Genomic DNA, 24,550 nt, shown 5'->3' with positions numbered 1-24,550 from the left:
AAACAAGTAAACTAATTTGTAAATATGTACCACATAGGCATTAAATTATGTAGGTTTATAGAAATTAAGATAATTACTGTTAAGATCATAATTATAATATAAACTAATTTCAAATTAGGAGTGTAAAAATAAGAGGATGAAATTTTTAAGAGGGAGCTAATTCATGTCATGATCTACTAAATTTTCTGGAGTCACTCAGGAGAAGCAGCAGAAGTATCAACTTCAAAATACCTATTTTACAAAGTCTGCTTTAATATTTTATACTAATTCTTAATGAATGATATGTTACATTAAATGACACTTGCTGAATATAAATTTTCCTTAACTTTAATTTTATTTCATTTTTTTAAAGTTTAATTTTTTCTAAGCTTAGGATGTAGAGTGGGATTACAAGTTAACATGTCTATATAACCATCATTCTTCCATTATTCTCCTCCTCCTATATTTTCCTATCCCCTAGATTCATGTTTCATTTCCTACTTCCTGTATCCCACAGCTACACTGAGTGTCCTTGCTGAGTTTGTCCCATGTTCCCTTTTCTAAAGTGTTCTTCATGTGGGTCAACATTGTCAGAGATTTCTCAGATGCATATGGTTACTTTTCCCTAGCTCCAACCATCGACACAAGGAGAAATTAAAAAGGTTATTTTTCCCAATTATTTCCCCCTTCTCACTTCTTACTGCTCCCACTGAATCTTCCTATTATAATCTGCTGACTTCATTAAGCATTATTGCCTCAGAGCACATCAGTTGTTTTCTTCTACAAACATCTGTGCTGACTGCAGGTTCTACAAGGTCTGTGATTGCAAGACAGCTGCTTTAAGAAGAGACAGACTGATTTAGATGGAACATTTAATTCACCATCTTGATTTGCTACAACTTGTCTGTCCTTATAAGAAAATTTTCTTATAAGGATGATGTCAGTTTTCCAGGGCAAAAGACAAAAACTTGATAAGGCCCCTTTCTTCTAAGTGCTATGGTGATTTTTCACCTGAGTTTTCCCATTCAATGCCCTCTCAGGTTCTGTCTCTGTGTCAAAACTCATAATGAAAGTGTGGAGTCTTGGTTGTAAGTTTCTATGATTTGGTTTTTGAATTGTAAATGTAAAAACTAAATTCTCATTTGAGCACTTCATTCTTCATAAATTACCACAAAATATAAATTATTAAAGTGTAAAGGAAGTGGAAAAGTGTCTAAAATAGAATATTCTGTTGTGAATTTTTCAGTGATATGCATAGATGAGAACTTTAAAGAATTTATATTTTGTAATTGCATGCTAGATGTATTTTTTCATTTTTTTATTTTCCATTTATGTACACAAGACACTGGAATCAACTTTCTGTCATTCTCCTTCCTCTCCATTCTCTCTTCCCCCAAATGTCTCGTTTCCTTGTTCCTTAACCATACATGTACATGAACTATGTCAACCATATTCACCATCCTGAACCTCCTATCTTTAACACCCCCCCCACACACACATATTTTGTTTGTTTGTTTTTGAATTCTGGACGAAGGCGCTGTCTCTCAGCTCTTCAGCTAGCACTCTACCACTTGATCCACAATGTTACTTCCAGTTTTCTGGTGGTTAATTGGAGATAAGAGTCTCATGGACTTTCCTGCCCGGGCTGGATTTGAACCATGATCTTCAGATCTGAGTAGCTAGGATTGCAGGTGTGAACCACCAGGGCCTGGCTACACATATTTTTAGTACTACAGAAAAGGTAAGAAAAAGAGTTCTTAGTACTTTAAAAACAACAAGAACAAAGAAAGACCTCTTGTGTCCAGATCTTGGGGTTCTCCCTGATGTCACTGTACTTGATTATGGACCCTGCATCTTGTATATACATTTGTCTAATTTGGGGAGGGGAAGAGGAATAACAAAATGCTGAAACAAGGACCCAGGATGACCCACTGCAACAATGATACCCACAAGACACTATGTTGAAAATGAACTTTACAACATGGGGGGGAGGATAATAGAACAATAAAGGAGATGGTAACAGTGCTCGACAAGAAATGTACTCGTCACCTTACTCATGTAACTGTAACCCCTCTGTACAGCATTTTTACAATAAGATAAAATTTTAAAAATTTAAATTAAAAGAGTTCTTGAACAAATTCTAAAATGAATATAGACATATCAACCCACAGAGAACAAAAAATTCTAAATTTCCAAAGAGATATTCTAAAATCTCATTCCTTCCTACATATTTATTACTTCATAAGGAAGTCATAAGAATTCTGAGCTGGTTGAAAGAAGCAGTGGCTAATGATACATGAAATATTGATCTTTAAGATGTAATTACCCTGAGAATATATTTTAGAACTGTGGGCAAAGAAAAAAATCTGAAATCTTAAGCACTTTTTATTGCGAGACTCTTTAGCCTACTAAACTGAAAGATTAAATGGTTGATCTTCCTCTAACCCTCTTCTAATTAAGATGGGGTTTTCTTACAAGTAGAAAGTGTTATTGAATTTGTATATTGTTAGATGGACAGCAAAAGTCTGGCTTGTCACCTTTTTTTTCTCCTTCTAACTTGCCATCCACAGCATTATTGTCACACTTCAGCAGACAAACCAAAAAGCTCTGATGCATGAAACCAATATCAACCTTCCCTGAATTAATTACTTCTCTCAATCTCAGCTTTTAATGAGTCTCTCTGGGAATTGGCACAATTAAAAAAAAAGAAAGAAAAAAGTCACCAGTAAGATGGGTACTTGCTACTTAAAGACCTGTCCTCCTTCCTCTTACAAAACACTTTAAGATTAGCATTCAGGAAGCAAAATCTCAATTCTAGTGATGATATTTATTTTAAACTGTCTATGTTTTGGGAGCACTGAGGGGGAAAATGTCATTCTCAATCTCATATTACCAAATCAAATAAACATAAAATTGGGGGGAAAAGCACAATGTTAAAAGCTCACTTATTTCTTATGTTTGTGTCTTGGAGAATATTAATATATGCCCAATAGGTATACATCTACAAAGACTTATCTACCAATAACTTAGATACTGAACAGCCATCCCAAGGCTGATAGATTGTCAGTAACATGTTATCTATCTATCTATCTATCTATCTATCTATCTATCTATCTATCTATCTATCTATCTATCTACCTACCTACCTACCTACCTACCTACCTACCTATCTGTCTGTCTGTCTCTCTATCACTTATCTATCTACAGGATCTTTTAATATAGCCCACAGCCGGCTGGAACTCCAAATACTTGTGCGTCAGCTTCTCCAGTGTTGAGATTACAGATGTGAACCATCACACCTAGCAACATAATAATCTTAAAACCTGGCACCACATTCAAATCATCCCCAGAGATTTGAATTTAGATGGACCCAGGACTAGCTTTTACTTTTCTTATTAAATGATCCTTGTCCTGGCAGCTACTTTTTTTTTCCTCCAAGGTGGCCTGTATCTCTATTAACAAATTATCCATTATTATAATGCACTTAAAATATGTGTCAACACTACTTATCTAATACATGCTTGTACACAACTACATGACATGCGTGAATTTCTCTTTTACTGATATAGGCTTTTCATTTAGAGTATTAGACTTATTTTATCATTCTGTTTGGAACTCTGTAGAAAGGCTTCATTATTAACAATGTATGAAACCTGTTCTCCTTTATAGATATGAAGTAAGCAAAGCAGACATGGAAAACAATAGATACAATATGTTACTAAGTCAGTTGAGTGAGTTGTCCAGGTAACGAGGCAGACCTTTATACTTTAGATCCATGAGTGGGAAGACTCCCAGAGAAACCATCAGCAAGCTGTTTTCTTTTCATGTAAACCAGTATGTACTAGTTAAACATATTTAACACAATGAGATTACAAAAACAAACAAGTAGGAGGCAAAGGAAAATAAAGGTAGAGAAAATCAGAGGCTAAAACATCTTCTACTTCCATACTACAAAGCTACAGAATAGACTTCTCACAAAAATATTTAAAGTAAGACGAATACTAATGATATTAGAACTAAATATTAGGCTGAGAATTTTATAAATCAAAAGAAAGAAAGAAACATGATGAATTATGACATTCATAGTCCACTCAAAATAAAACAAACCACTTGCTTAGGAAAATCACTGTCCTGGAAATAAAATTTAGATTAATGCTCACAACAGATTCTCATAGAGTCTCCTATAGTGTGAAAACCTTTATCTACAAGATTCTCAACTTACTCCCAATGCCAGACCCAAAGTAAATACTGTAATATGTTATATTAGATACTTCATTACAATACATCTAACACATCCATCATTAAAGCTCTGGAGAAGAGACAATCCTTATGAAACTATCTGGCTTAATCCTGAATTATACATAGAATTTCTTGATACTGAGCTTTTGCTGATTGTTATGTGAAAATGATGGGCAGATTTAATATGTTCTCCTGTCAACCAGACTGATAGAACACCTAGTCCAGAGAGAATGCCGACTTAAATACTGAGCTTGCAAAGCTCCACTGAGTGATTAGTTTCATGAAAATATATAAGAAAGAATTTTTTTGTCAATTGATCAGTAATACTGATCATTTTAATTAGTCCTCAGCAACATGGAAGACACAAAGATATAAAATAGTTTCAAAATTGTAACTCTATAACTTCTGATTTTATACAATTCCTGATCAATCCTCTATGATAAACAGGTTGTAAAAATGCATACTGTGATGCTTCAGAGAACTGGGATATTGCAAATGGGTTGTGTGTGTATCACTCAGTGAAACACAAAAGAATGGTTTACAAAATGACCTGTGTTTTGGAAAGGTTTATCTTTAATCAATTTTCTGACTAATAGTCAGATAGCTAAGTCAATTGACCAATAATATCAAGACCAGCTTTTGCTATAAAGTGAAATTAACTCCTAATACTTGTGAGATATTGGTTAGGGCTGCCATGAGTAGCAAAATCCACAGATGCTCCAAGCTTTTATATAAAAGGACATGGTATTTATATGTAAGTTTTTTTTTTCTTTTGGTGGAACTGAGATTTTAACTCAGGGGCCAGTTAGGCAGGCACACAACCATATTAACCACACCCTCAGCTATGTATAACCTAAGTATGTCATTCTCTATACTATATATTATCCCTAAGTATCTAATAATACATCATATACACTCTGAAAGTGTTTTAATGCATGGCTTAAGGAAAAGTGATAAGAAAATTGAGTCTTTATATGGATACTATTTTTCTCTAAGTATTTTTGATCTTTGGTTAAACCCAGTTATATAGGACTAACTGTATTATCATAACGTTGTGACAGGTTAAGAAGAGGGGCAAGACAGACCCTTATGTTCCTATTAGAAATTATTGGAACAATCCATCAATATACCATTATGACCAATGCAGATCTCAAAGTACTTTTAAGGTTATATTAAGAATCAGTAACTCATAGACCCTAGCTAATAATAGGTAAGAGAAAAGTCAATTAGATCTGTAAAATCCTTTTTAATTCTGAAGTGTTCCACACTCTGAATTAGATAGAGCAATATAGTATTTACATCAAAATAATGGAAACTCAGACTTGTGTTATTAAGAAATAAAAAACAAATAGTCTGGATATAATATCTAATAAAGTAAATGGTCTACAAATTTATGGGGAAATGAAGTTTGCTATTAAAAACTATGGTGTACTCACATTTGATTTTATTTTAAATTAAACATTCTTTGGAAGTATGTCATTCCTGGATAAATAAAGTGGGAAAGATCAAGTATTGGAAATATTTCTGTACTTTCTTTGAAGTAGAAAACTGGATATTTGATGTAATTAACCAAAATATATGTGAGAATGAAAGATGGACAAATCTTCAGTCTTTACTATGGGTTAATATAATAATCATACTACCCTCATATGAAGTGTTTTTATCTTCACAGGTTGGGGGCAGTGTGTGGTGTTTGTCAGAGAGCAGGAAATCTGTATGAACTGAATATAATCTAACTCAAGTTAAAATAAGGAGATCAGGCCTGGCCTGCACCATATTGGCCACATGGTAGATGGTAGGGTCTGGCATCTTGTCTTCATGCTGTGAGAAGGGAAACCCCTTGCCCCCAACACCTGCCTCCCAGGTAATGAGAGTGCCCGGACCCCTAGAAGCAGGGGCAGGCACTTGGCTGATAGGTTACTGAATCTGTCAGTCTACTGCCTGGGACTGGGAATTTCCTGAGGATCTGCCCTCTGGGCCGACCTATAAGGCCTGGACCAGCCTAGCTCCCAGGACTCCATGCCACATACGTCTCTGTGATCTTGTCCTGTGTCCTGTCTCCTGGCTCATCTCCAGTGTCTTGGCATCCCAATTCAGCTCTCCATTGGAGCTGAATTGGCTTGTTGGTATTGTTTTCGTTGTTTTTTTTCCCTCTATAGCTTATTTCCTAGCTGTGTTATGTGTATTAATGTACTACCGGCCTTTGTAACAACTGGAGGCCTGCAGCCTGTTAACTGTATAATAAAGACTCCAATATTCTGTATTTTAAAATGTGGCTTCTTGGATGATTTACCTTACAACAATATGTTCTTTTCAAAATTTGGCTACTAAAATAACTCCTTTACTTCAATGTTCTGTGTCACTGGGTGGACCACTGTAAATCATCAAAGGGGCTGACTGGGTAGACAGGATGATGTAGCTTTACCTCCAGAAGATGCAGACATGGGTTTTAAACTGCAACCAGGTTCTGTTCCCAAAAGAAAACATAGATACAGAATCTTGAGAGACTCAAAGATGAAATGGATTCTTATAGACCCCCATCTGAGGATTATTCTACACTTGTAATTTTTAGTTATCTGGCTGGATTAGAGTTTTATTGCTGCATAATTAAATGCAACCAAAAAAAGCAGCTAGAAGGAATGATATTACATCATTTGCAAAGAAATGGAAGGACCAGGGAGGAATCATGTTAAGTGAAGTAAATCGGGCCCAGAGAGACAACCAATGCTTGTTTTCTGACATATGTGCAACGTAGAAATAATTTATAAATACATAAGTCAATAATTCAGAGTGGTGTCCTAGTGTACATAAATGTATTAACTGAAATATGGTAGATTCAGAGGAGAGTTCAAATGTATTAACTGAAATATGGTAGATTCAGGGGAGAGTTCAAATGCTGTAACTCCTTAAAAAGGCTACTCCCAGTCCAAAACAATAAACACCAGGGGATATGTACTCAAAGAAGGTAGTGAAGGGGAAGAGAGTAGGTGAATGAAGAGACTGAGCATGAAATCATAAATTTGAATGCATGCACTACAAAAGTAAGAAAATGAGGGAATGGGGTTAAGAGAGATGAGGGAGAATGATGAAAGGGTCCCATTGATTCATGAACTGAAAGAACCCCATTGAAGGAGAGACATTGTGCTCATGAACCACCTTGTTGACTTACTCCTTGTACAATTACTTAAAGATAACTAAATAAAATTGAATAATTTACAAAAATAAAATATATTTCCTGAAAGTCCTAAGTAAAAAAAGATGAATTTTCCTAACTTTGATCATAACTAGATATCCTTAAATTTTTATCAAAACATACACATTTTTGGATGTTGTTTTAACTATTTGAAATACACTGTAGTAAATGCTGACTGTGGAATACATATAATTTGTGAGTGGGTATGGGATGGAAGACTGGGAGACATTGGGATGACATGGTTCACAAAGAAATGCACTCATTATCCGAATTTCATAACTATAACCCCTCTGTACATCACCTTGACAATAGCAATAAAACATATTAAAAATAAAAAATAAAGCAGACTGGGATTTTCTGAATTCCTATCTTAATTGATATATTAATAGTCTATCTCTCCATTAACCTAGAAATCTCCATACATTCAACACTTTGTAATTATCAGTGCATTTATCTTATACACATTTTGTCCACTTCATACAAATATTTCAATATTTTATGGTGCTGCAAGTTTAAAGTTTTCTATTTTTTACCAAAGAAACCTAGCAACTATGAATTAACAGAGCTTTTTTTTTTCTTTTCAAAAATTTTATTGTAGGATTCCATTGTGTCTAAGTACCACATTTCTTGATCCATTCCTCTACTGAGGGGCATCTGGGTTGCTTCCATATCTTAGTTATGGTAAATAATGCTGTAATAGACATAGTTGTGCTGGTAGCTTTAGTATGGTCTTGTTTGTGATCATTTGAGTAAATGCCCAAAAGCCTCCATCAGAAAGAATGACATTCTCTGAGGACAATTCAACTTGAAACAATTAAACTTCAAACTAAGAAATGTGGCTTAAAGTATGTTTTCATTACAGGTAGCTGGCTGTCTGGATTCCCTGGGATATGAAATTGTAAACCTCATCAATTTTTAAATAAATTTCTATTAACCACTTTGAAAAAAAGAAAGAATGACATTGCCCCATTCATTAGGAAATGGAAAGACTTGGAAAAATTTATATTAAGTGAAGTAAGCCAGGCCCAAAGAAACATAGGTCCCATGGTTTCCCTTATTTGCAATAACTAGTGTATGTCTGAGACAAGCAGAAATGATCAGATAAGTTGATGTTAGGCAAAATGAGCCCCAAGTTAAGGACTCAAATGATTTTTTTCTTTCTTGCTATTGTGTCTAACATATTTATAAGATGATTTCTTTGTTGTTTGTATGTCCCTCCCCCACAGTATAACCCCTGTTTTCACTGTATTTGATGTTGGTATAATTTGTGGAGGGGAAGGAAAAAAAACAATTGTTTAAATAGGGATACAGGTAGATCCATTGCACCAATGAGATATACAAGATGTTATGTCAAAAATGAACTTTACAACTTTGGTTGGTGCAGGGGTGGGGGGGGGAAAGGAGGGAGATGGGAAGGGATGAGAAGGAGAAACAAAGGAGAAGGCAACAATGCTTGATAAGAAATGCACTCATTGCTTTGCCCATGTAATTGTAACCCCTTTGTACAGTATCTTCACAATTAACAAATTATTATAAAGATAATGTATAGAGGAGTTACAGTTATATGAGTAAGGAAATTAGTACATTTCCTGGCAAATAATGTTACCCCTCCCTCATTTTCTCCTGTTTTCCCTCACCTTGAATCCCCCCCCCCACACACACCAATTGTAAAGTTCATTTCCAATACAGCGTCTTGTGAGGATTGCTGTTGCACTGGTTCAAGTCCAGTATGTGAATCATACTTAGAATATAAGGAGATTGTAAGCAAAATCTGGCTAGACAGAGATATTCTCTGAGAAATTTAGGAGGAAAACCCATCCCATCAACAAATGTTGGCAAGAATCTGGAAGGCAAGATTCATCTCATTTAAAAAAAAATATTTTAAGTTTATTATATTAACATACATCCCTATTGAAGCACAATTAATGTCTCTTTTGACCACATCAAACCAATAGGCAGCATATTCAGGCACATTTTACTAACATATACTTTAGCGCTTTTGATCATTCCATTTCTGAGGCATTTAGAAGATGAAATATCTAAATTAAAGTTGAAGAATCAATAAAAATCAGGCAGTATTTAGCTAATACAATTGGATCCCAGAACACCCATGTTTAATATGTACTTTATGCCAAAATATATTTATTTTTAAAATATTTGATTGCTATTGTACAGGTGATGTGCAGAAGAAGGGTTACAGTTACGTAAGTCAGGAAATGATTACATTTCTTTTTGGACCATATCACCTCTTACCTCACTCTCTCAGTTTTTCCCTCCTGTCTCACCGACAAATTTTATAGTTCATTTTCCACATGGTGTCTAGTGAGTTCCTTTGCTGTATTCATTCACCCTTTGTCTCATTTGTTCCCTGCCACCCCCATACCCTGCCACAGATGGATCACAAAGGCTCAATAGCTATGTGCATGTGATCATATAAAACGATATTTATGAAATGAAGTTCAAGAAACTGAATCAAGATTTATTTCTTTGAGCTTGTAGGAATCACATCTTATTTCCTTGCTGATTATCTGCTAGGAAAGTCTCTCAGTTCTTAAGTTTCTCACTGCCAGATGGCCTCCTCCTCCATCAAGCAAACAACAGCACCTACAATTTTTTTGTGCTCCAGAGTTCTGAGGTCCTCACTTGTCACTAGCCAAGGAAAATTCACTTTTCTTAAAATCTGCTATGACTAATTCAGTATCACAGAAATCAGTATCACTGATGAGGCCCTGTTTAAATATGAATATAGATTATGCATATACACATACACTATATATACATATATGTATACATATGTGTTATATATAGTAAGCACATATAATCTTGTATTATGAATGTGGAAATTTGCCTGGGGAATCTGAAATAAATAAGCTTATGTTGAAAAGTTATGATTAAGAAATAGATCTTCCCTACTATATACACAAAGAAACATGTCTAGTCTGTGGAGGGAGGTCAGTGACAGAGCACTTGCTTAGTATGTGTCAGGCCCTGGGTTCAATTCTCAGCATTGAAAGGTATTTAAATATATTTTAATCAAATAATGTAAGTTACCTTAAATATCATTCTGCAAAAGAAACAAAAGAGTGGAAAATAGCAATTGTTTGAAAACTGAAACATGGAAAATGAGCTTTCTATTTCAGCATTTTTTAAATATCTCCTTTAATGTTCAAATCATTAGTACTTCAAATCTATATGCCTGCATATCAGAAAAGTACATAATATACCACTAATTACAGTAAATTAAGACAGGTCATTTCCCATCATTGTGTTTGTGTGTGTGTGTGTGTGTGTGTGTGTATCTCCTTGGTTTTCCCTGATTTAATCTCCTGCATGACTGTTCTGATATTATAAATACATCTGGCTGTTTGAATTTATAATTAAAATGTGAAAATACTAATTAAAACATTAAAAACAAATATATTACTTCTAATGAGCAGTCTCCTATTGCTTCAAGTGAATATTATTCATTCCATTATACTGGAATGGCCTTGTCATATTAATATACTGTAGAATATTTTCTGATTCTAATCTTTTTGAATGTTGCATTTAAATTTTAGGAACCAAGAAGCTATGAACAGTTATTACTTTCTGTAGTTTATTCTTCCAAGATCTCAACTTCATAGCAATGTAAGCACTGGAACAGATTTTCAAATCATTTAAAAACCAAAAACCAAAAAAGCAAGTATACATTAGTGAGTGAATGATCTGGAGGTGAAATTCCTCACATATCCCAGCCCATTCCATTAGAGTAAGTATTATGGGTTTCTTGAAGCCCGTGTCCTCTAGCTTTCTGAACTAATATATAAATAAAGTGAAATCACCTTTTCCAGTGAGTTTCTGACTAGAGATTCTGAACACTTAGTTCAGCATAGTACATGCACAGACTTAAAATTTTCTCTTGCTTTAAGAAGCCAGAGATCAATGAACTTTACAACTTTGTCATGGGGCAGAGCGGGGTGGAGGTGGGGTGGGGGGGAACGGTATAGGAAGGGGAAACAAAGGAGGAGACAACAATGCTTGATAAGAAATGGACTCATTACCTTGCCCATGTAATTCTAACTCCTGTGTACGGTATTTTCACAATTAAAAAAAAAAGAAAAAAAGAAGAGGGAAAATTATTTCTATTTTTTTGTATTTATATTTTTGTATTTTATTTATTTTTATTTTAAAGGTGATATACAAAGGAGTTACAGTTACATAGGTCAGGTAATAAGTACATTTTTTTTCAACAGTGTTAATCTTCCCTCATTTTCTCTCAGTTTTTCCCTCCCAATCACCCTCCCCCATAAGTTGTATAGTTCATTTTCCACATAGTGTATAGTGAGTGTCATCGCTGAATTAGTTCACCCTTTATCCCACCATTTCTGTACTTCCTCTTACCTTCCCCAAAACAGATAAACTTACATACAAGACAAAAAGTATACAAACCAAAAACAGCAGCAAAAGGGGGAAAAAACACAAAAAGTAAAATAAAAAGCTTCTTGTTTCTATTTCTTGGAGTCCATTTCCATAAATATTATTTTGTATGATCATATACACATAGCTATTGAGTCTTTGTGATCCTCTCCTAAGAATATCCTCCTTTAGTCTCTCTGTGTAAATGTTTAGAGTCCTGTTTAATTTATCATGTCTAAGTATAATTTTATATCTTTTACCATCCATTGTGTTTACTTGTGGATTAGTAGTCACATTCTAATTACAACAAATAAGGGAAACCATACAACTTATGCTTCTTTGGGTCTGGCTTACATCACTTAATATAATTTTTTCAAAGTTTTTCTATTTTCTTTTTTTTTTTTTTGGGTCCGGTCGTGGGCCTGAACTCTGGGCCTGGGCGCTGTCCCTCAGCTTTCAGCTCAAGTCTAGCACTCTACCACTTGAGCCACAGCACCACTTCCGGCTTTTTTCTTTTTGCTTATGAGGTGCTGAGGAATCGAACCTAGGGCCTCATGCATGCGAGGCAAGCGCTCTACCACTGAGCCACCTTCCCAGCCCAGTTTTTCTATTTTCTCATAAATGGTATATCATTCTTTCTGATGGAACTATGTTAAGCATCATAACTTCCTTGGTATTATTAAATCTTTGGGTAATCATGGGTAACTAAAACCCCTCAATATGGTATTAAAATTTCTTCAGGTCATACATAATATCTAAATCTACAATTTCTAAATTCTACAATTTCCAGATGGTTATCATTTCTGGGAAATTAAGACCCCTAATTTATAAACATCAATAATAAATTTCTCATATATATACATATATATATATACACACATATATAAATCTGAAGCACACTTTAACTTGTCTGTTCTCATACAGAAAGTAGTCACTAAGCTGTTCTTGAAAAAATTCTCCTCACCATACTAATTACAGCTATTCCTAATACCCTCTTGTTGAAATCTGACCAATTCTTTCTTGGGTGTATATGTGTATCTTTGGGTTTTTGTCATTTAGACAGGGTTTTCTCATACAGCACGGGCTGGTCTTAATCATATTACATATCTCAGGTTGTACTTGAACATCAATCCTTAGGCCTCAGCCTTCCAACATGGCAGATAAGGCATGATGACAGAATGCTAGACTTGCTTACATTGATGTTCTTTTTAACTTCCTTATCTTTACAGCTAATGGAGTTAATTAATCCTGGGAAAGATTAAAAGCCAAAACCCAAACAAATTTTGTGCTCCAACTTCAATCAGTTCCTAAATAAATATTACAATGAACAACAAAAGAAAAGAAAAAGAAGAAAAGACAGACATAGATTTGGCTTAAATGGAAGATTCACAACCTTGAGAGGTCCTGAGTTCGAGCCCCAGTATGAGAATTAAGAAAAAACAAAAAGAAATAATCAAGTAGGAAACACAACAATTATCCTGGATTTTCATAGGTTATTTTTGTATCTGGTGATTAAGATCAGGTATAGAAACTAGTGTTGTATTGCACTGTATCCTACTATTTGGAAATTGTCAGATGTTTATTTAACTCATGTTGAAGAGATAGAAATTGCAAAGAGGAATAGAAAAATGCAATAACAGTATTCTTTTCCTGTATATCTGTTTCAAGTACAACATTTCATACTTGCTAAAACAATGAAGTCAGGCACTGGAGGATTCATACCTTATAATCTAACCTATTTAGAAGGTTAAGATCTGAGAGTATAGCTTGGGTAGAAAAATTTGTGAGACACCTATCTCCAAATAACCAGCAAACAGCCAGAAATGGAGGTGTGGTAATGCACCAGCCTAGAACAATGACAACAACTACAACAAAAGACAAAATGAGAGTTCAAGGCCCTGAGTTAAAGTCTCGGTAGGGACTCACACACAAAAATGGGAAATGAAATGAATAATTTCAACAGACATTTAAACAAAAATAAGTGTGGGAGAAATGATTATATCACTAGCAAATGCAAAAATTAAAATTAAATGGCAATGACATACCTCTGCTTATCTTCTATACTGACAAGGTTAAAAAGAACTTGGTTTATCTAATGTGGAGGATGAAAAACATTTACACATTGTCAATGGGAGAGGAAAGTGTACAATTCCTGGAAGATAGTGTAGTATTTCTTTAAGAAGTTAAGATTTGCCAAGTATTAGTGGCTGACCGCTTCAGTCCCAGCTAATCACCAGGAGACAGATAAGGACCAGAGTTTGAAGCTATCTGAGTCAGAAAAGTCCATGAGACTCCATCTCCAAAGTAACCAGGAAAAGGGAAGATTAGAATTATGGATAAAGATGTACAGTACCTTCCAAGCAAGCTCAAACTGCCTTGTCAAATTGCTAAAAATTATCTATATATCTATATCTATCTTAAAAAATTAAGAAAAGCAAGAGGAAGGGTACACTGAGAGGGTTGGGTGATAATGTTGGAAGAGGTGGCCTTGATCAAGAGGCACTTCGTTCATAAACTGTTTTGTTGAATGACAACTACTTTATACAACTACTTAAAGATAATAAAAGTATTCAAAAAAGTGTTTTCATATATATATATATATCAGAAAATACTAATAATAATGGTTTAAAGAATCAAAGAAGTTTAGCTATCTCCCTAAGTCTAACCTTCACTTAATAAGAATTGATAGTTTTCGGTTCATACATGTAATCTTAACTTCTCATGAGGCTAAGAATCACAGTTTGATGTCAGCCTGTGCAAACAAAATTCAGACAAAATAGATTATCTTCAATTAACCAACAAAAAGCTGGAACTATGCCAGTGTTGGTGGCTCATACCTAGGTAGCTACTCAAGATGCTGAGATCTGAGGATCATGGTTTGAAGCCAGCCTGGGGAAAGAAAGGGTGTTGGACTCTTCTTACCTCCAATTAATCACCTGGAAGTGGAGCTAGGCATTAAAGTGGTAGAGAGCTAGCTTTGAGTAAAAAACTCAGGGACAACGCTAGGACCTGAGTTCAATCCCAAAGGACTGGCAAAAATTATCGAGAATTACAGGAATATCTTAAGTGGTAAAGTACCAACGTTGAGTGAAAAAGCCAGATGAGAAATCAAAAGCATTAGTTCAAGCCCCATTACACAAACACATTCACACACACACACACACACACAGACATATTCACACGTACACACACAAATGTGCGTGCGCGCATGCACACACACACACACACACACACACACACAGTATTAGGATGATCAACAATTACCCAGATGCTATCATTGTCTATTCTTCTGGAAAAGGTATTTGGTTTTCCTTCCTGCAAAATAGCGGCCATAGCTTCATGACCTATGTATACACAAGTTAATAAAAATCCAATTCTATTTTATTCTCAAAATGATCCATATCTTTTCATGAAGTTTCCTATTACACTTCCTTTATATTTTAACTTCATATCTCTATTAATATTAAGTCACTTGTGTACACTAATTGAAAAATATAAAATGGACAAAGAGTGATACAGAGTTAATCTGCTGTTTAGTAGGGATCTAGGGAGCATTTTAGGCTGAAAAATTCCTTGTTATGAAGGAAAGTCCATAAATTCCAGAACATGTAGCCCAAGGCATTCTCTGAAATATTGTTCTTTTGGTATCTTACAATTTGTTCAACTATTTCTAAATGCCCCTTAGAGCAAAGGAATTTTCCCTGGCTGGCTAACTCCCTTGCTGGAACTGTACACATCTTTACACTGAACATTGCAGAATTCTCTTGCAAATTACAGACTAATTAATACCATGTAATCTCAGTGCTTACAGTGAAATCTACACTTCTTGTCATTTCTAATGTCTATAATAATATGATTATACATTAGGCTTGGACAAACTCATTTGTTTATAAAAAACATTTTGTAAACCATCCTTACATCTCACAAACAATCCCACAACACATTTTTTCAATATAAGCAGAAACATTAATTTCTCTAATTTTTTTACCAATACATTAATCTGTATGTTACAATATTTTAAAAATATCTTGATATTTTTGTTAGAAATTCAGTGTTTCATAACCATATCAGTGAGTAGGACAGAAATGTAAAGCACAACAAATATTCTCATCACAAAAAGTGACAAGTATTTAAGGTGATGTATATATTAGTTAGTTGATTCAATTATGCCACTCTATATTCATAAATCATAACATCACTTTGTATTCCATGAATTTATGCAATTATAATTTGTTAATTTATTATTAAAATGTAAGATTTGCAAAAACTTTCCATTTTAATATTCTCATATTTCCCTTTCAAAGTTATGTTATAATTCACATAATAAAACATACATATTCAAACAATGACAAATAGCTATTTACATTAAAAATCATAAGTTAATGTCAACTGAACTCAGCAGAGTTAGTGTTTTCCACTGGCTATATTTCTTTAATATGGAAAATGGAAAGAGCAAAACTATCATCACAGGTTGAGATCAGGTAAGAACAGAATGATAATGACACTGTCTAGTGTGAATTAAAGGGCCTGAAAACCTCAAATAACATGGACAGTAGCAAAAAATGTATCTTTGAATATGAAAGAAGTTTCCATTAACTCTAATAAAGTTCTATTAAAATTCCCTGTCTCCCATGTATTTGTGAAGAAGAATTTCTGGGGAAATAGACTTTGATTTATCCAGGACAGAGTGTGTGAAGCACAGAGGCCAGGCAGTGGTCTTTGATTGCCAGCAAGTGGCACTGCTGTGGCTGTGACTCACATCTTCTCACTCCTGGTTGGGTACCAGAAGACCTTGTAATCCTCAACATGAACCAGTGTCTTGCTTGTTTATGTTTCCTTGGTTCTAACAGTTATAAATCATGACCACATAATGGCTTTAGAATCTATTCAAATTTGAAGTATATTGTGATCAAGCACCCTCATTATTTTTCTCTCTTTTATCTCAACAAAAATGCTTTCCATGGTTCTGTTTTCCTCAGAGAAGCTGAAAGTAAAATATCTAAAAATTATGCAAAAAAAAGTACAACTGGAAGTGGTGCTGTAGCTTCAGTGGAAGATGCTAGCCTTTAGCTGAAGAGCTGAGGGACAGCTTCAGGCCCAGAGTTCAAGCCCTGTGGCCAACAACAACAACAAAAAAAAAGCACAACAGGAACAGGAAGAATCAGAGCTTACCACTTTGGAAAGTAGTATGGAATTCCTCAAAAGACTCCACTCCACATAGAGCTCCCCTATGACCCAGCAATCCCACTTTTGGGCATTTACCCAAACAATCTCAAACAAGACCATACTAAAGCTACCAGCACAACTATGTTTATTGCAGCATTATTTACCATATCTAAGATATGGAACCAACCCAGATGCCCCTCAGTAGATGAATGGATCAAGGAAATGTGGAATATATACACAATGGAATTCTATGCCTCCATCAGAAAGAATGACATTGCCCCATTTGTTAGGAAATGGAAAGACTTGGAAAAAATTACAGTAAGTATAGTAAGCCAGACACAAAGAAACAAAGGTCCCATGGTTTCCCTTATTTGCAATAACTAGTATATGTCTGAGACAAGCAGAAATGGTCAGATAAGTTGATGTTAGGCGAAATGAACCCCAAGATAAGGACTCAAAAACTTTTTTTCTTTCTCGCAATTGTGTCTAACATATTTATAAGATGATTTCTTTGTTGCTTTGTATGTCCCTCCCCCACGGTATAACCCCTGTTTTCACTGTATTTGATGTTGGTATAATTTGTGGAGGGGAAGGGAAAAAACAAATCATTTAAATAAGGATACAGGTAGACCCATTGCAACAATGAGATCTAAAGTCGTTATGTCAAAAAACGAACTTTACAACTGTGGGGGGAGTTGGGAGGGGGGGAGATGGGAAGGGATGAGAAGGGGAAACAAAGGAGGAGGCAACAATGCTTGATAAGAAATGTACTCATTACCTTGCTCATGTTATTGTATCCCCTCTGTACGGTATTTTCACAATAATAATAGTAAAAAAAGAATTGGAGCTTACCGTAGTGTTTTCAGACCTGTGTTCAGGAGAAAGAGAAGGAAATCAACGCCTTAACTGGGCGTTGGAGGCTCATACCTGTAATCACAGCTACTCAGGAGGTTGAGCTCTGAAGATTGTGATTCAAAACCAGACCAGGAAGGAAAGTCCCTGAGATTCTTATCTCCAATAACCACCAGAAAACCGGAAGTGGTGCTGTGGCTCAAGTGATAGAACACTAGCTTCTAGCTGAAGAGCTGAGAGACAGCACCCAGGCCCAGACTTCAATCCCCACAAAAAAAAAAAAAAATCAACCTCTGGCTTCCTTTGTGTGACGCAGTATCTGCTAATTTATTTCTATTGACGATTGATGGTTTCAAGCAAGTTATAATTAGATAGGTAGGTAGGTAGATAGATAGATTAGATAGATAGACATAGATATGAGTAAAATTATTTTCACTACATTTTCTTCTAATATGCATATTAAAATATATTATGTTATTCATATTTTTATTCCAAGCATATATTTTAGCAAATTATGTTCAATTCATTTATCTTGAAGAAAGTACCTAGAAAGTACCTTCTTCTACCTAACAAACATGCTGCACTAAGGAACAAAATATTATTTCATGTTTTAAAAAATCTTTTGTATTGCATGCTTCCATACTTAAATGTATAAATACATTAATAAATGTAGTGAAATAGATTTTAAGTTTCTTGTTTTTAGTCTAAAATGCTGACTTATAACTCATGAACTCTAGATTAACTCTTCGGAGTTGGTTGGCAGATGGAGTGAGAAAGAATAGGCAAGAGAGTTATTAAGCAGTACATCTTGCAAATTTAGTAGAAAGGCACTAGTAAAATGTTTTGAGATTCATATATCTACAAAAATGGATAGATAGTAGGATCATTAGTATTCCATTTTCTGGTTTGCAAAATGTCTTCAATATTTGATTAAAGAAATCCAATTTCCAGCATTTTAACCATCATTCCAAAGCAAATATTTCCTTAATGATATTTACTAAAAGAGAGCATTAAAATAAGACATATAATTCCTCCTGTTTTCTTCATTTAATTCAAGTCTATTTTGGGTATTCAGGATTTTTTCTGTAATTCTATGGGCTACAGGAGTACTTTTCTAGTTATCTTAAAAAGTCATTGATGTTTGGGTAGAATTTATTGGAATAATAGATGTTTGGGGTAATAGACATATAAATAAGTTCCTACCACTCATGGACATGGAATTATTTCATTTCTAAAACTGAGGAGGGATGAAATATGAAGATCATAGTTTAAAATCAGCCTAGTCAGGAAAGTCCGGGAGTCTTATCTCCAATTAACCAATAAAAAGCCTGAACTAGATGTCTTGTTTGAGTGAAATAGTGCCAGTTTAAAGCAAAATAGCCAAATGAGAGCTCAAGGCTATGAGTCAAAACCTAGCACTATAATAAAACTAAAAATTGGCAAAGTAAACACTACTATATATGATTTCAAACTATGTAAAATTATTGGAAGATGGTATAATTTGTGGAGGGGAAAGGAAAAAAAAACAAATTGTTTAAATAGGGATACAGGTGGACCCATTGCAACAAACAATGAGATGTACAACTTTGGCTGGGAGGATGAGGGGGAGTAGGGGAGGTGGGGATAGGAAGGCATGGGAAGGGGAAACAAAGGAGACGATAATGCTTAATAAGAAATGCACTCATTACCTTGCTTATGTAAGTGTAAACCCTCTGTAGCGTATTTTCACAATAAAAAATCTTATTAAAACTGTAGCAGACATGGTTTATGATATTGGAATGGATACATATTTTTGGAGATAATACATAAAGAACAGGAAATGTAAAACAGGCAAACATATTATATCAAAGAGAAAAGCTTCTGCACAGAAAAGGAAACAATCCACTAAGTAAAGAGAAAACCTACACAGTAAACCTACACATACTATACATCTGCCAAGGGATTGCTGTCAAGAATAAAAATCTCAAAAGAATTCAGTAGGAAAAATCCTTCCAGAGAACAGCAAGGGAAGGGGTAAGAACACTAGACAAGAAATGTACTCATTGCCTTACTCATGTAACTGTAACCCCTCTATAGAGCATCTTTACAATAAAATAAAATTTTAAAAAATTGTCCCAGTTAAAAATTGGCAAGAATCCTAAAGAGATTTTTCTCAAAACAAGTATAGAAATGGCCAACAGGTACATAAACAAACATTCATATCACAAATGAGGAAATACAATTCAAAACTATAAGATTCCACCTCATTACAGATAAAATGGCAAATATCAATCAATCAGTCAACAAGTAAATAAAAAGAGTACTGGCAAAGATGTAGAGAAAGTGGAACCCTTGTACACTATTAGAGGGAATGTAAATTAATACAGTTATTATGGAAAACAGTATGGACCTTTCTCAATAAATAAAGGTGAAATTATCATATAATCAAATGATTCTATTATGTCTATATCTAGTGGAAATAAGATCTGCTCCCATGTTCATTGCAGCACTGTTTACAATGGCCAAGGACTGGGAAACACCCTCCTCTCCATCAAACAATGACTGGATAAAGAAAGGTGGTATGGATGCATCCAGCACAATGCCACTCAACCACAAAATGTGTGAAATTTTGACACTTTGACACGATGGAGCTAGAAGTCATAATGTGAGTTGAATTAGGCTAGGCATAGGAAGATATATACTGGATGATCCTGTCATGTAGAATCTAAAAACTTTACTATTCTAGAAGTTGCAGAAGAATGGTCAATACCAGTGGCTCAGACAGATGCTGAAAGGAACAGATGTAGAAAGGTTGACTAGTGGGTACTGAGTAATTGGTACATAAATATACAAGTTTGGGTATTCTATTATAGAGTAGGATAACAACATATAATGATATTACAATGTTTAATTTTTAATAGAAGAGATTTGAAAATTTTTAACATTAAATAATAATGAAAGTTTGTGGACCTGAGTATGTTTACACTTACTTGAATAATTTTCTATGTAAACATGTATTGAAAGACCAGGATGGGTAAAAATTCTAAAAATCCAAATGAAAGCACTGGAATCTTTCATTTGTGTCAATAATAGTGCCCCTAGAGGCACTAGCTCAACTTGTCTTAACAGTGAAGAGGCTATTTTATTCAAATATTCATTCTAAAATAGTTCAATGTGCTGGGGAAAAAGAAATTAATAAGACATGTGATCTCCTCGCTCAAGGAGTTTACCAGAGAACATATAATAGATATGCAAATGTGTCTTTCCTCATCTTAAAAGTTTCACCTACAATTCTCCTAGGAATAGCCCAACCTAACACAGATTTCATCCTTTCAGCCATAGTAATTTGTCAGTAGCAGACAGCTTATACAAATCAGCCAATTATATTCTCCCTACCTGGGATTTTGAATTAGGTCACTGGTTCTGTCAATGAGCTCTGGAGAGGAGGAAAGTGGGAAATGTAGAGCAAAAGTGGGGTCAGAGTTGGATGAGATAAAGCCACACATGGATGGAAATTATAAAGGAGCAGAGTCTGAAGGCCTTCCAAAGAAAATTAGCTTTCCCAGATGAGTGAAAGAAATAGATAAGACTCATGGGAAAAGAAAGGATGATTCCAAAAACAGAGAGGAAAGCTACAGCTTTCCTGTCCCCAGAAAGTTGAATGATAATTCTAGTGACTGCATTAATAATATTGTATGGGATTTGCTAAGAAGTTTTAAGAATTCTTATCACACACATATAGTCCCTCTCTCTCTCTCTCTCTCTCTCTCACACACACACACACACACACACATAAATACTACAGAAAACATATAAGGACATGGATATAATAATTAGCTTAATTGGGTGAACATTTCACAATATATACCTATATTAAAATATAGTATGCTATTATAGATATACTAGCTTTGTCAATTACATTGTAATAGGGATGAGGAGAAAACACCTCTTACATGAAATCAAGTAATATTTATTCCACAAATGTAGGATTGTTTTACATGCAAAAATCAATTAATGCAATATCCTATAATTGAAATAGACAAAAGAAATGATCATCCAAATCAACACAGAAAAGCCACTTGAACAAACCCCTTTAATATATAAAATACTCAATAAATTACAAATGGAGGGGAATAATTTTCTTTTAAGAGAAAAAGAAGGATACCTAAATAGAGTGAAATTTATATTCACAATATTTAAATGATATTTTAATTGATTTGCAGATTCAATGTCGTCTCTATAAAAATGACAGCTATACCAAAATTATAGCTGGACCAATCTGACCACAGATCTAAATGTTAAGAGCTTAAACAATAAGTCTTTTGGAGAAAGTATAAGAGTTAATTACCATATCCTTGCAAACCATTTTAAAATGTGACACCAAAAGCCCTAGCAACAAAGGGCAAAATCTCTACATGATTCCATTAAGATTTTTTAAAATGTGATTCAATGAATATCATCACAAAAGTAAAATGATGCCCATAAAAATGGTGAAAATGTTAGAGATCTGATAAGAAACTTATATCCAGACAATACACAAATATTTTCTAAATGATATAACTATAGTAGAGTGATGAGTAAATGGACTATATATCAGAATATACACTGCCCCTGAAAATGCACATGATCAGTGTGTTCTTTGTTTTGTTTTGTTTTTTGTTTGTTTGTTTTTGCCAGTTGCTCGGGCTTGAATTCAAGGACTGGGCACTGTCCCTGAGTTTCTTTTGCTCAAGGCTAGGCCTCTATCACTTGAACCACAGTACCACTTCCATTTTTTTCTGTGTATGTGGTACTGAAGAATAGAACCCAAGGCTTCATGCATGCCAGGCAAGCAATCTACCACTAAGCCATATTCCCAGCCAATCAGTGTGTTCTTGAAGAAACCACTAACATGAGTGTATATTTAATTAAAACCACAATGATACACTACTCCACATCCATCCTCATAGATAATTAACCACAGAAGCATAATAAAAGTTGACTAAAATATGCAAAGACTGGCATCTGGAAACATTGCTTAAATCCAAGAATCTACATCAGTGAAATCTAACATCTCCTCACTTGATGAAACTCAGAATTACCACATGATCCAAAAATTCATCCCCATATTCTAACAATCTACAAAAATGAAAATGTGTTCACATAAAAATTGGTACATAAGTGTACCATTGTTAGTCATAATTATAACAGAAAGTTGAAACAATAAATGAGAAAGAAATGAATTAAATGTACCCAACCAAAACAAAACTATTCCAGGCAGGTGTTGTGTGGCTCACTCCTGTATCCAAGCTTCTCAAGTGGCTGAGATCTGAAAATCAGAGTTTGTAACCAGTCTAAGCAGAAAAGTCCCTGTGACACACTTATCTCTAATAAACTACTCAGAAAAAGCCAGAAGTGTTGCTGGGGCTCAAGTGATGGAGTGCTAACCTTGAGCATAGAGAGACTCAGAGACAAAGCACAGATGCTGAGTTCAAGCCCCAGGACTGGCAATAAATAAATAACATAACTATTGCACAATAAAATAATGAAATAGGGATACTCTAACTTTAAATGGTTCCTAAAACCAATTATATTTCAGGAATGCTAGTCACAGCCAAGTGCTGTTGGCTCATACCCGTAATCCTATCTACTCAGGAATCTGAGATCTAAGGATCACAATTGAAAGAAAGCCAACAGAAAAGTTCTCATGAGACTCTTATGTCCAATTAACCACTCAAACATGGGAAGTGGCATTGTGACTCAAAGCAATAGATTGTGGGCCTTAAGCTAAAGACCTCACGAACAGTGTCCCAAATGCTACTACACTATTGGTGGAAGTGTAAATTTGTTCAACCACTCTGGAAACCAGTATGGAGGTTCCTCAAAGACTAAACAGAGAGTGCCCCTATGACCCAGCAATCCCACTCCTGGGCATTTACCCAAATGACCACAAACACTAAAGCTAACAGCACAACCATATTCACTGCAGCATTATTTACCATAACTAAGATACGGAAACAACCCAGATGCCCCTCAGCAGATGAATGGATCAAGAAGATGTGGTATGCATACACAATGGAATTCTATGCTTCCATCAGAAAGAATGGCATTACCCCATTTGTAAGGAAATGGAAAGAATGGAAAAAAATCATATTAAGTGAAGTAGGCCGGCCAGTCTCAAAGAAGCAAAGACTGCATGGATTCCCTCATTTGTAATTAGTATATGTCTAAGATTGTTCTAGCAGAGGATCACAATAGCTTAATATCTATGTACATAGGACTATATAAAGTGATGCACAGTGAAATGAACCCCAAGATATGGAAACAAAAGGTTTTTCTTTGTTGTTGCTGTTTTAATGTATGGTGTGAAGTTATTTTTTTCTTTGTTTTTTTCCTCCTTTGGTTTATCCCCCATAGTCACTGAATTTGATTTTGGTACCCTGTGTCTTGTATAGGTTTATCTGAGTTGGGAAGGGAGGAAAAAGAAAAAAATGGTAAGTTGACTGACAAAAAAAAAGAAGGAAGGAAGGAAGGAAGGAAATAAGAAAAGAATGCTAGTCACAAAAGACTACATTATCACCTAATTACACTGAGATGAAATTTCCAAGAAAAAAAACAGCTTTATGGAGGAAAAAAATAAAAAGAAGCAGTAATTGTCTAGAATCTGGAGATGAGTGGGTATGGCATTCTTTTTGAGGAGAGAGTATACAGAATCTTAAAAACTAATTTTAATGGACAACCTGTGAATGTATCAAACACTATAAAATC

The sequence above is a fragment of the Dipodomys ordii genome, unplaced genomic scaffold, assembly GCF_000151885.1.
Source record: "Dipodomys ordii isolate 6190 unplaced genomic scaffold, Dord_2.0 Scaffold30, whole genome shotgun sequence".
Lineage (NCBI taxonomy): Eukaryota > Metazoa > Chordata > Mammalia > Rodentia > Heteromyidae > Dipodomys > Dipodomys ordii.
Note: the sequence above shows the minus strand (reverse complement) of the source record.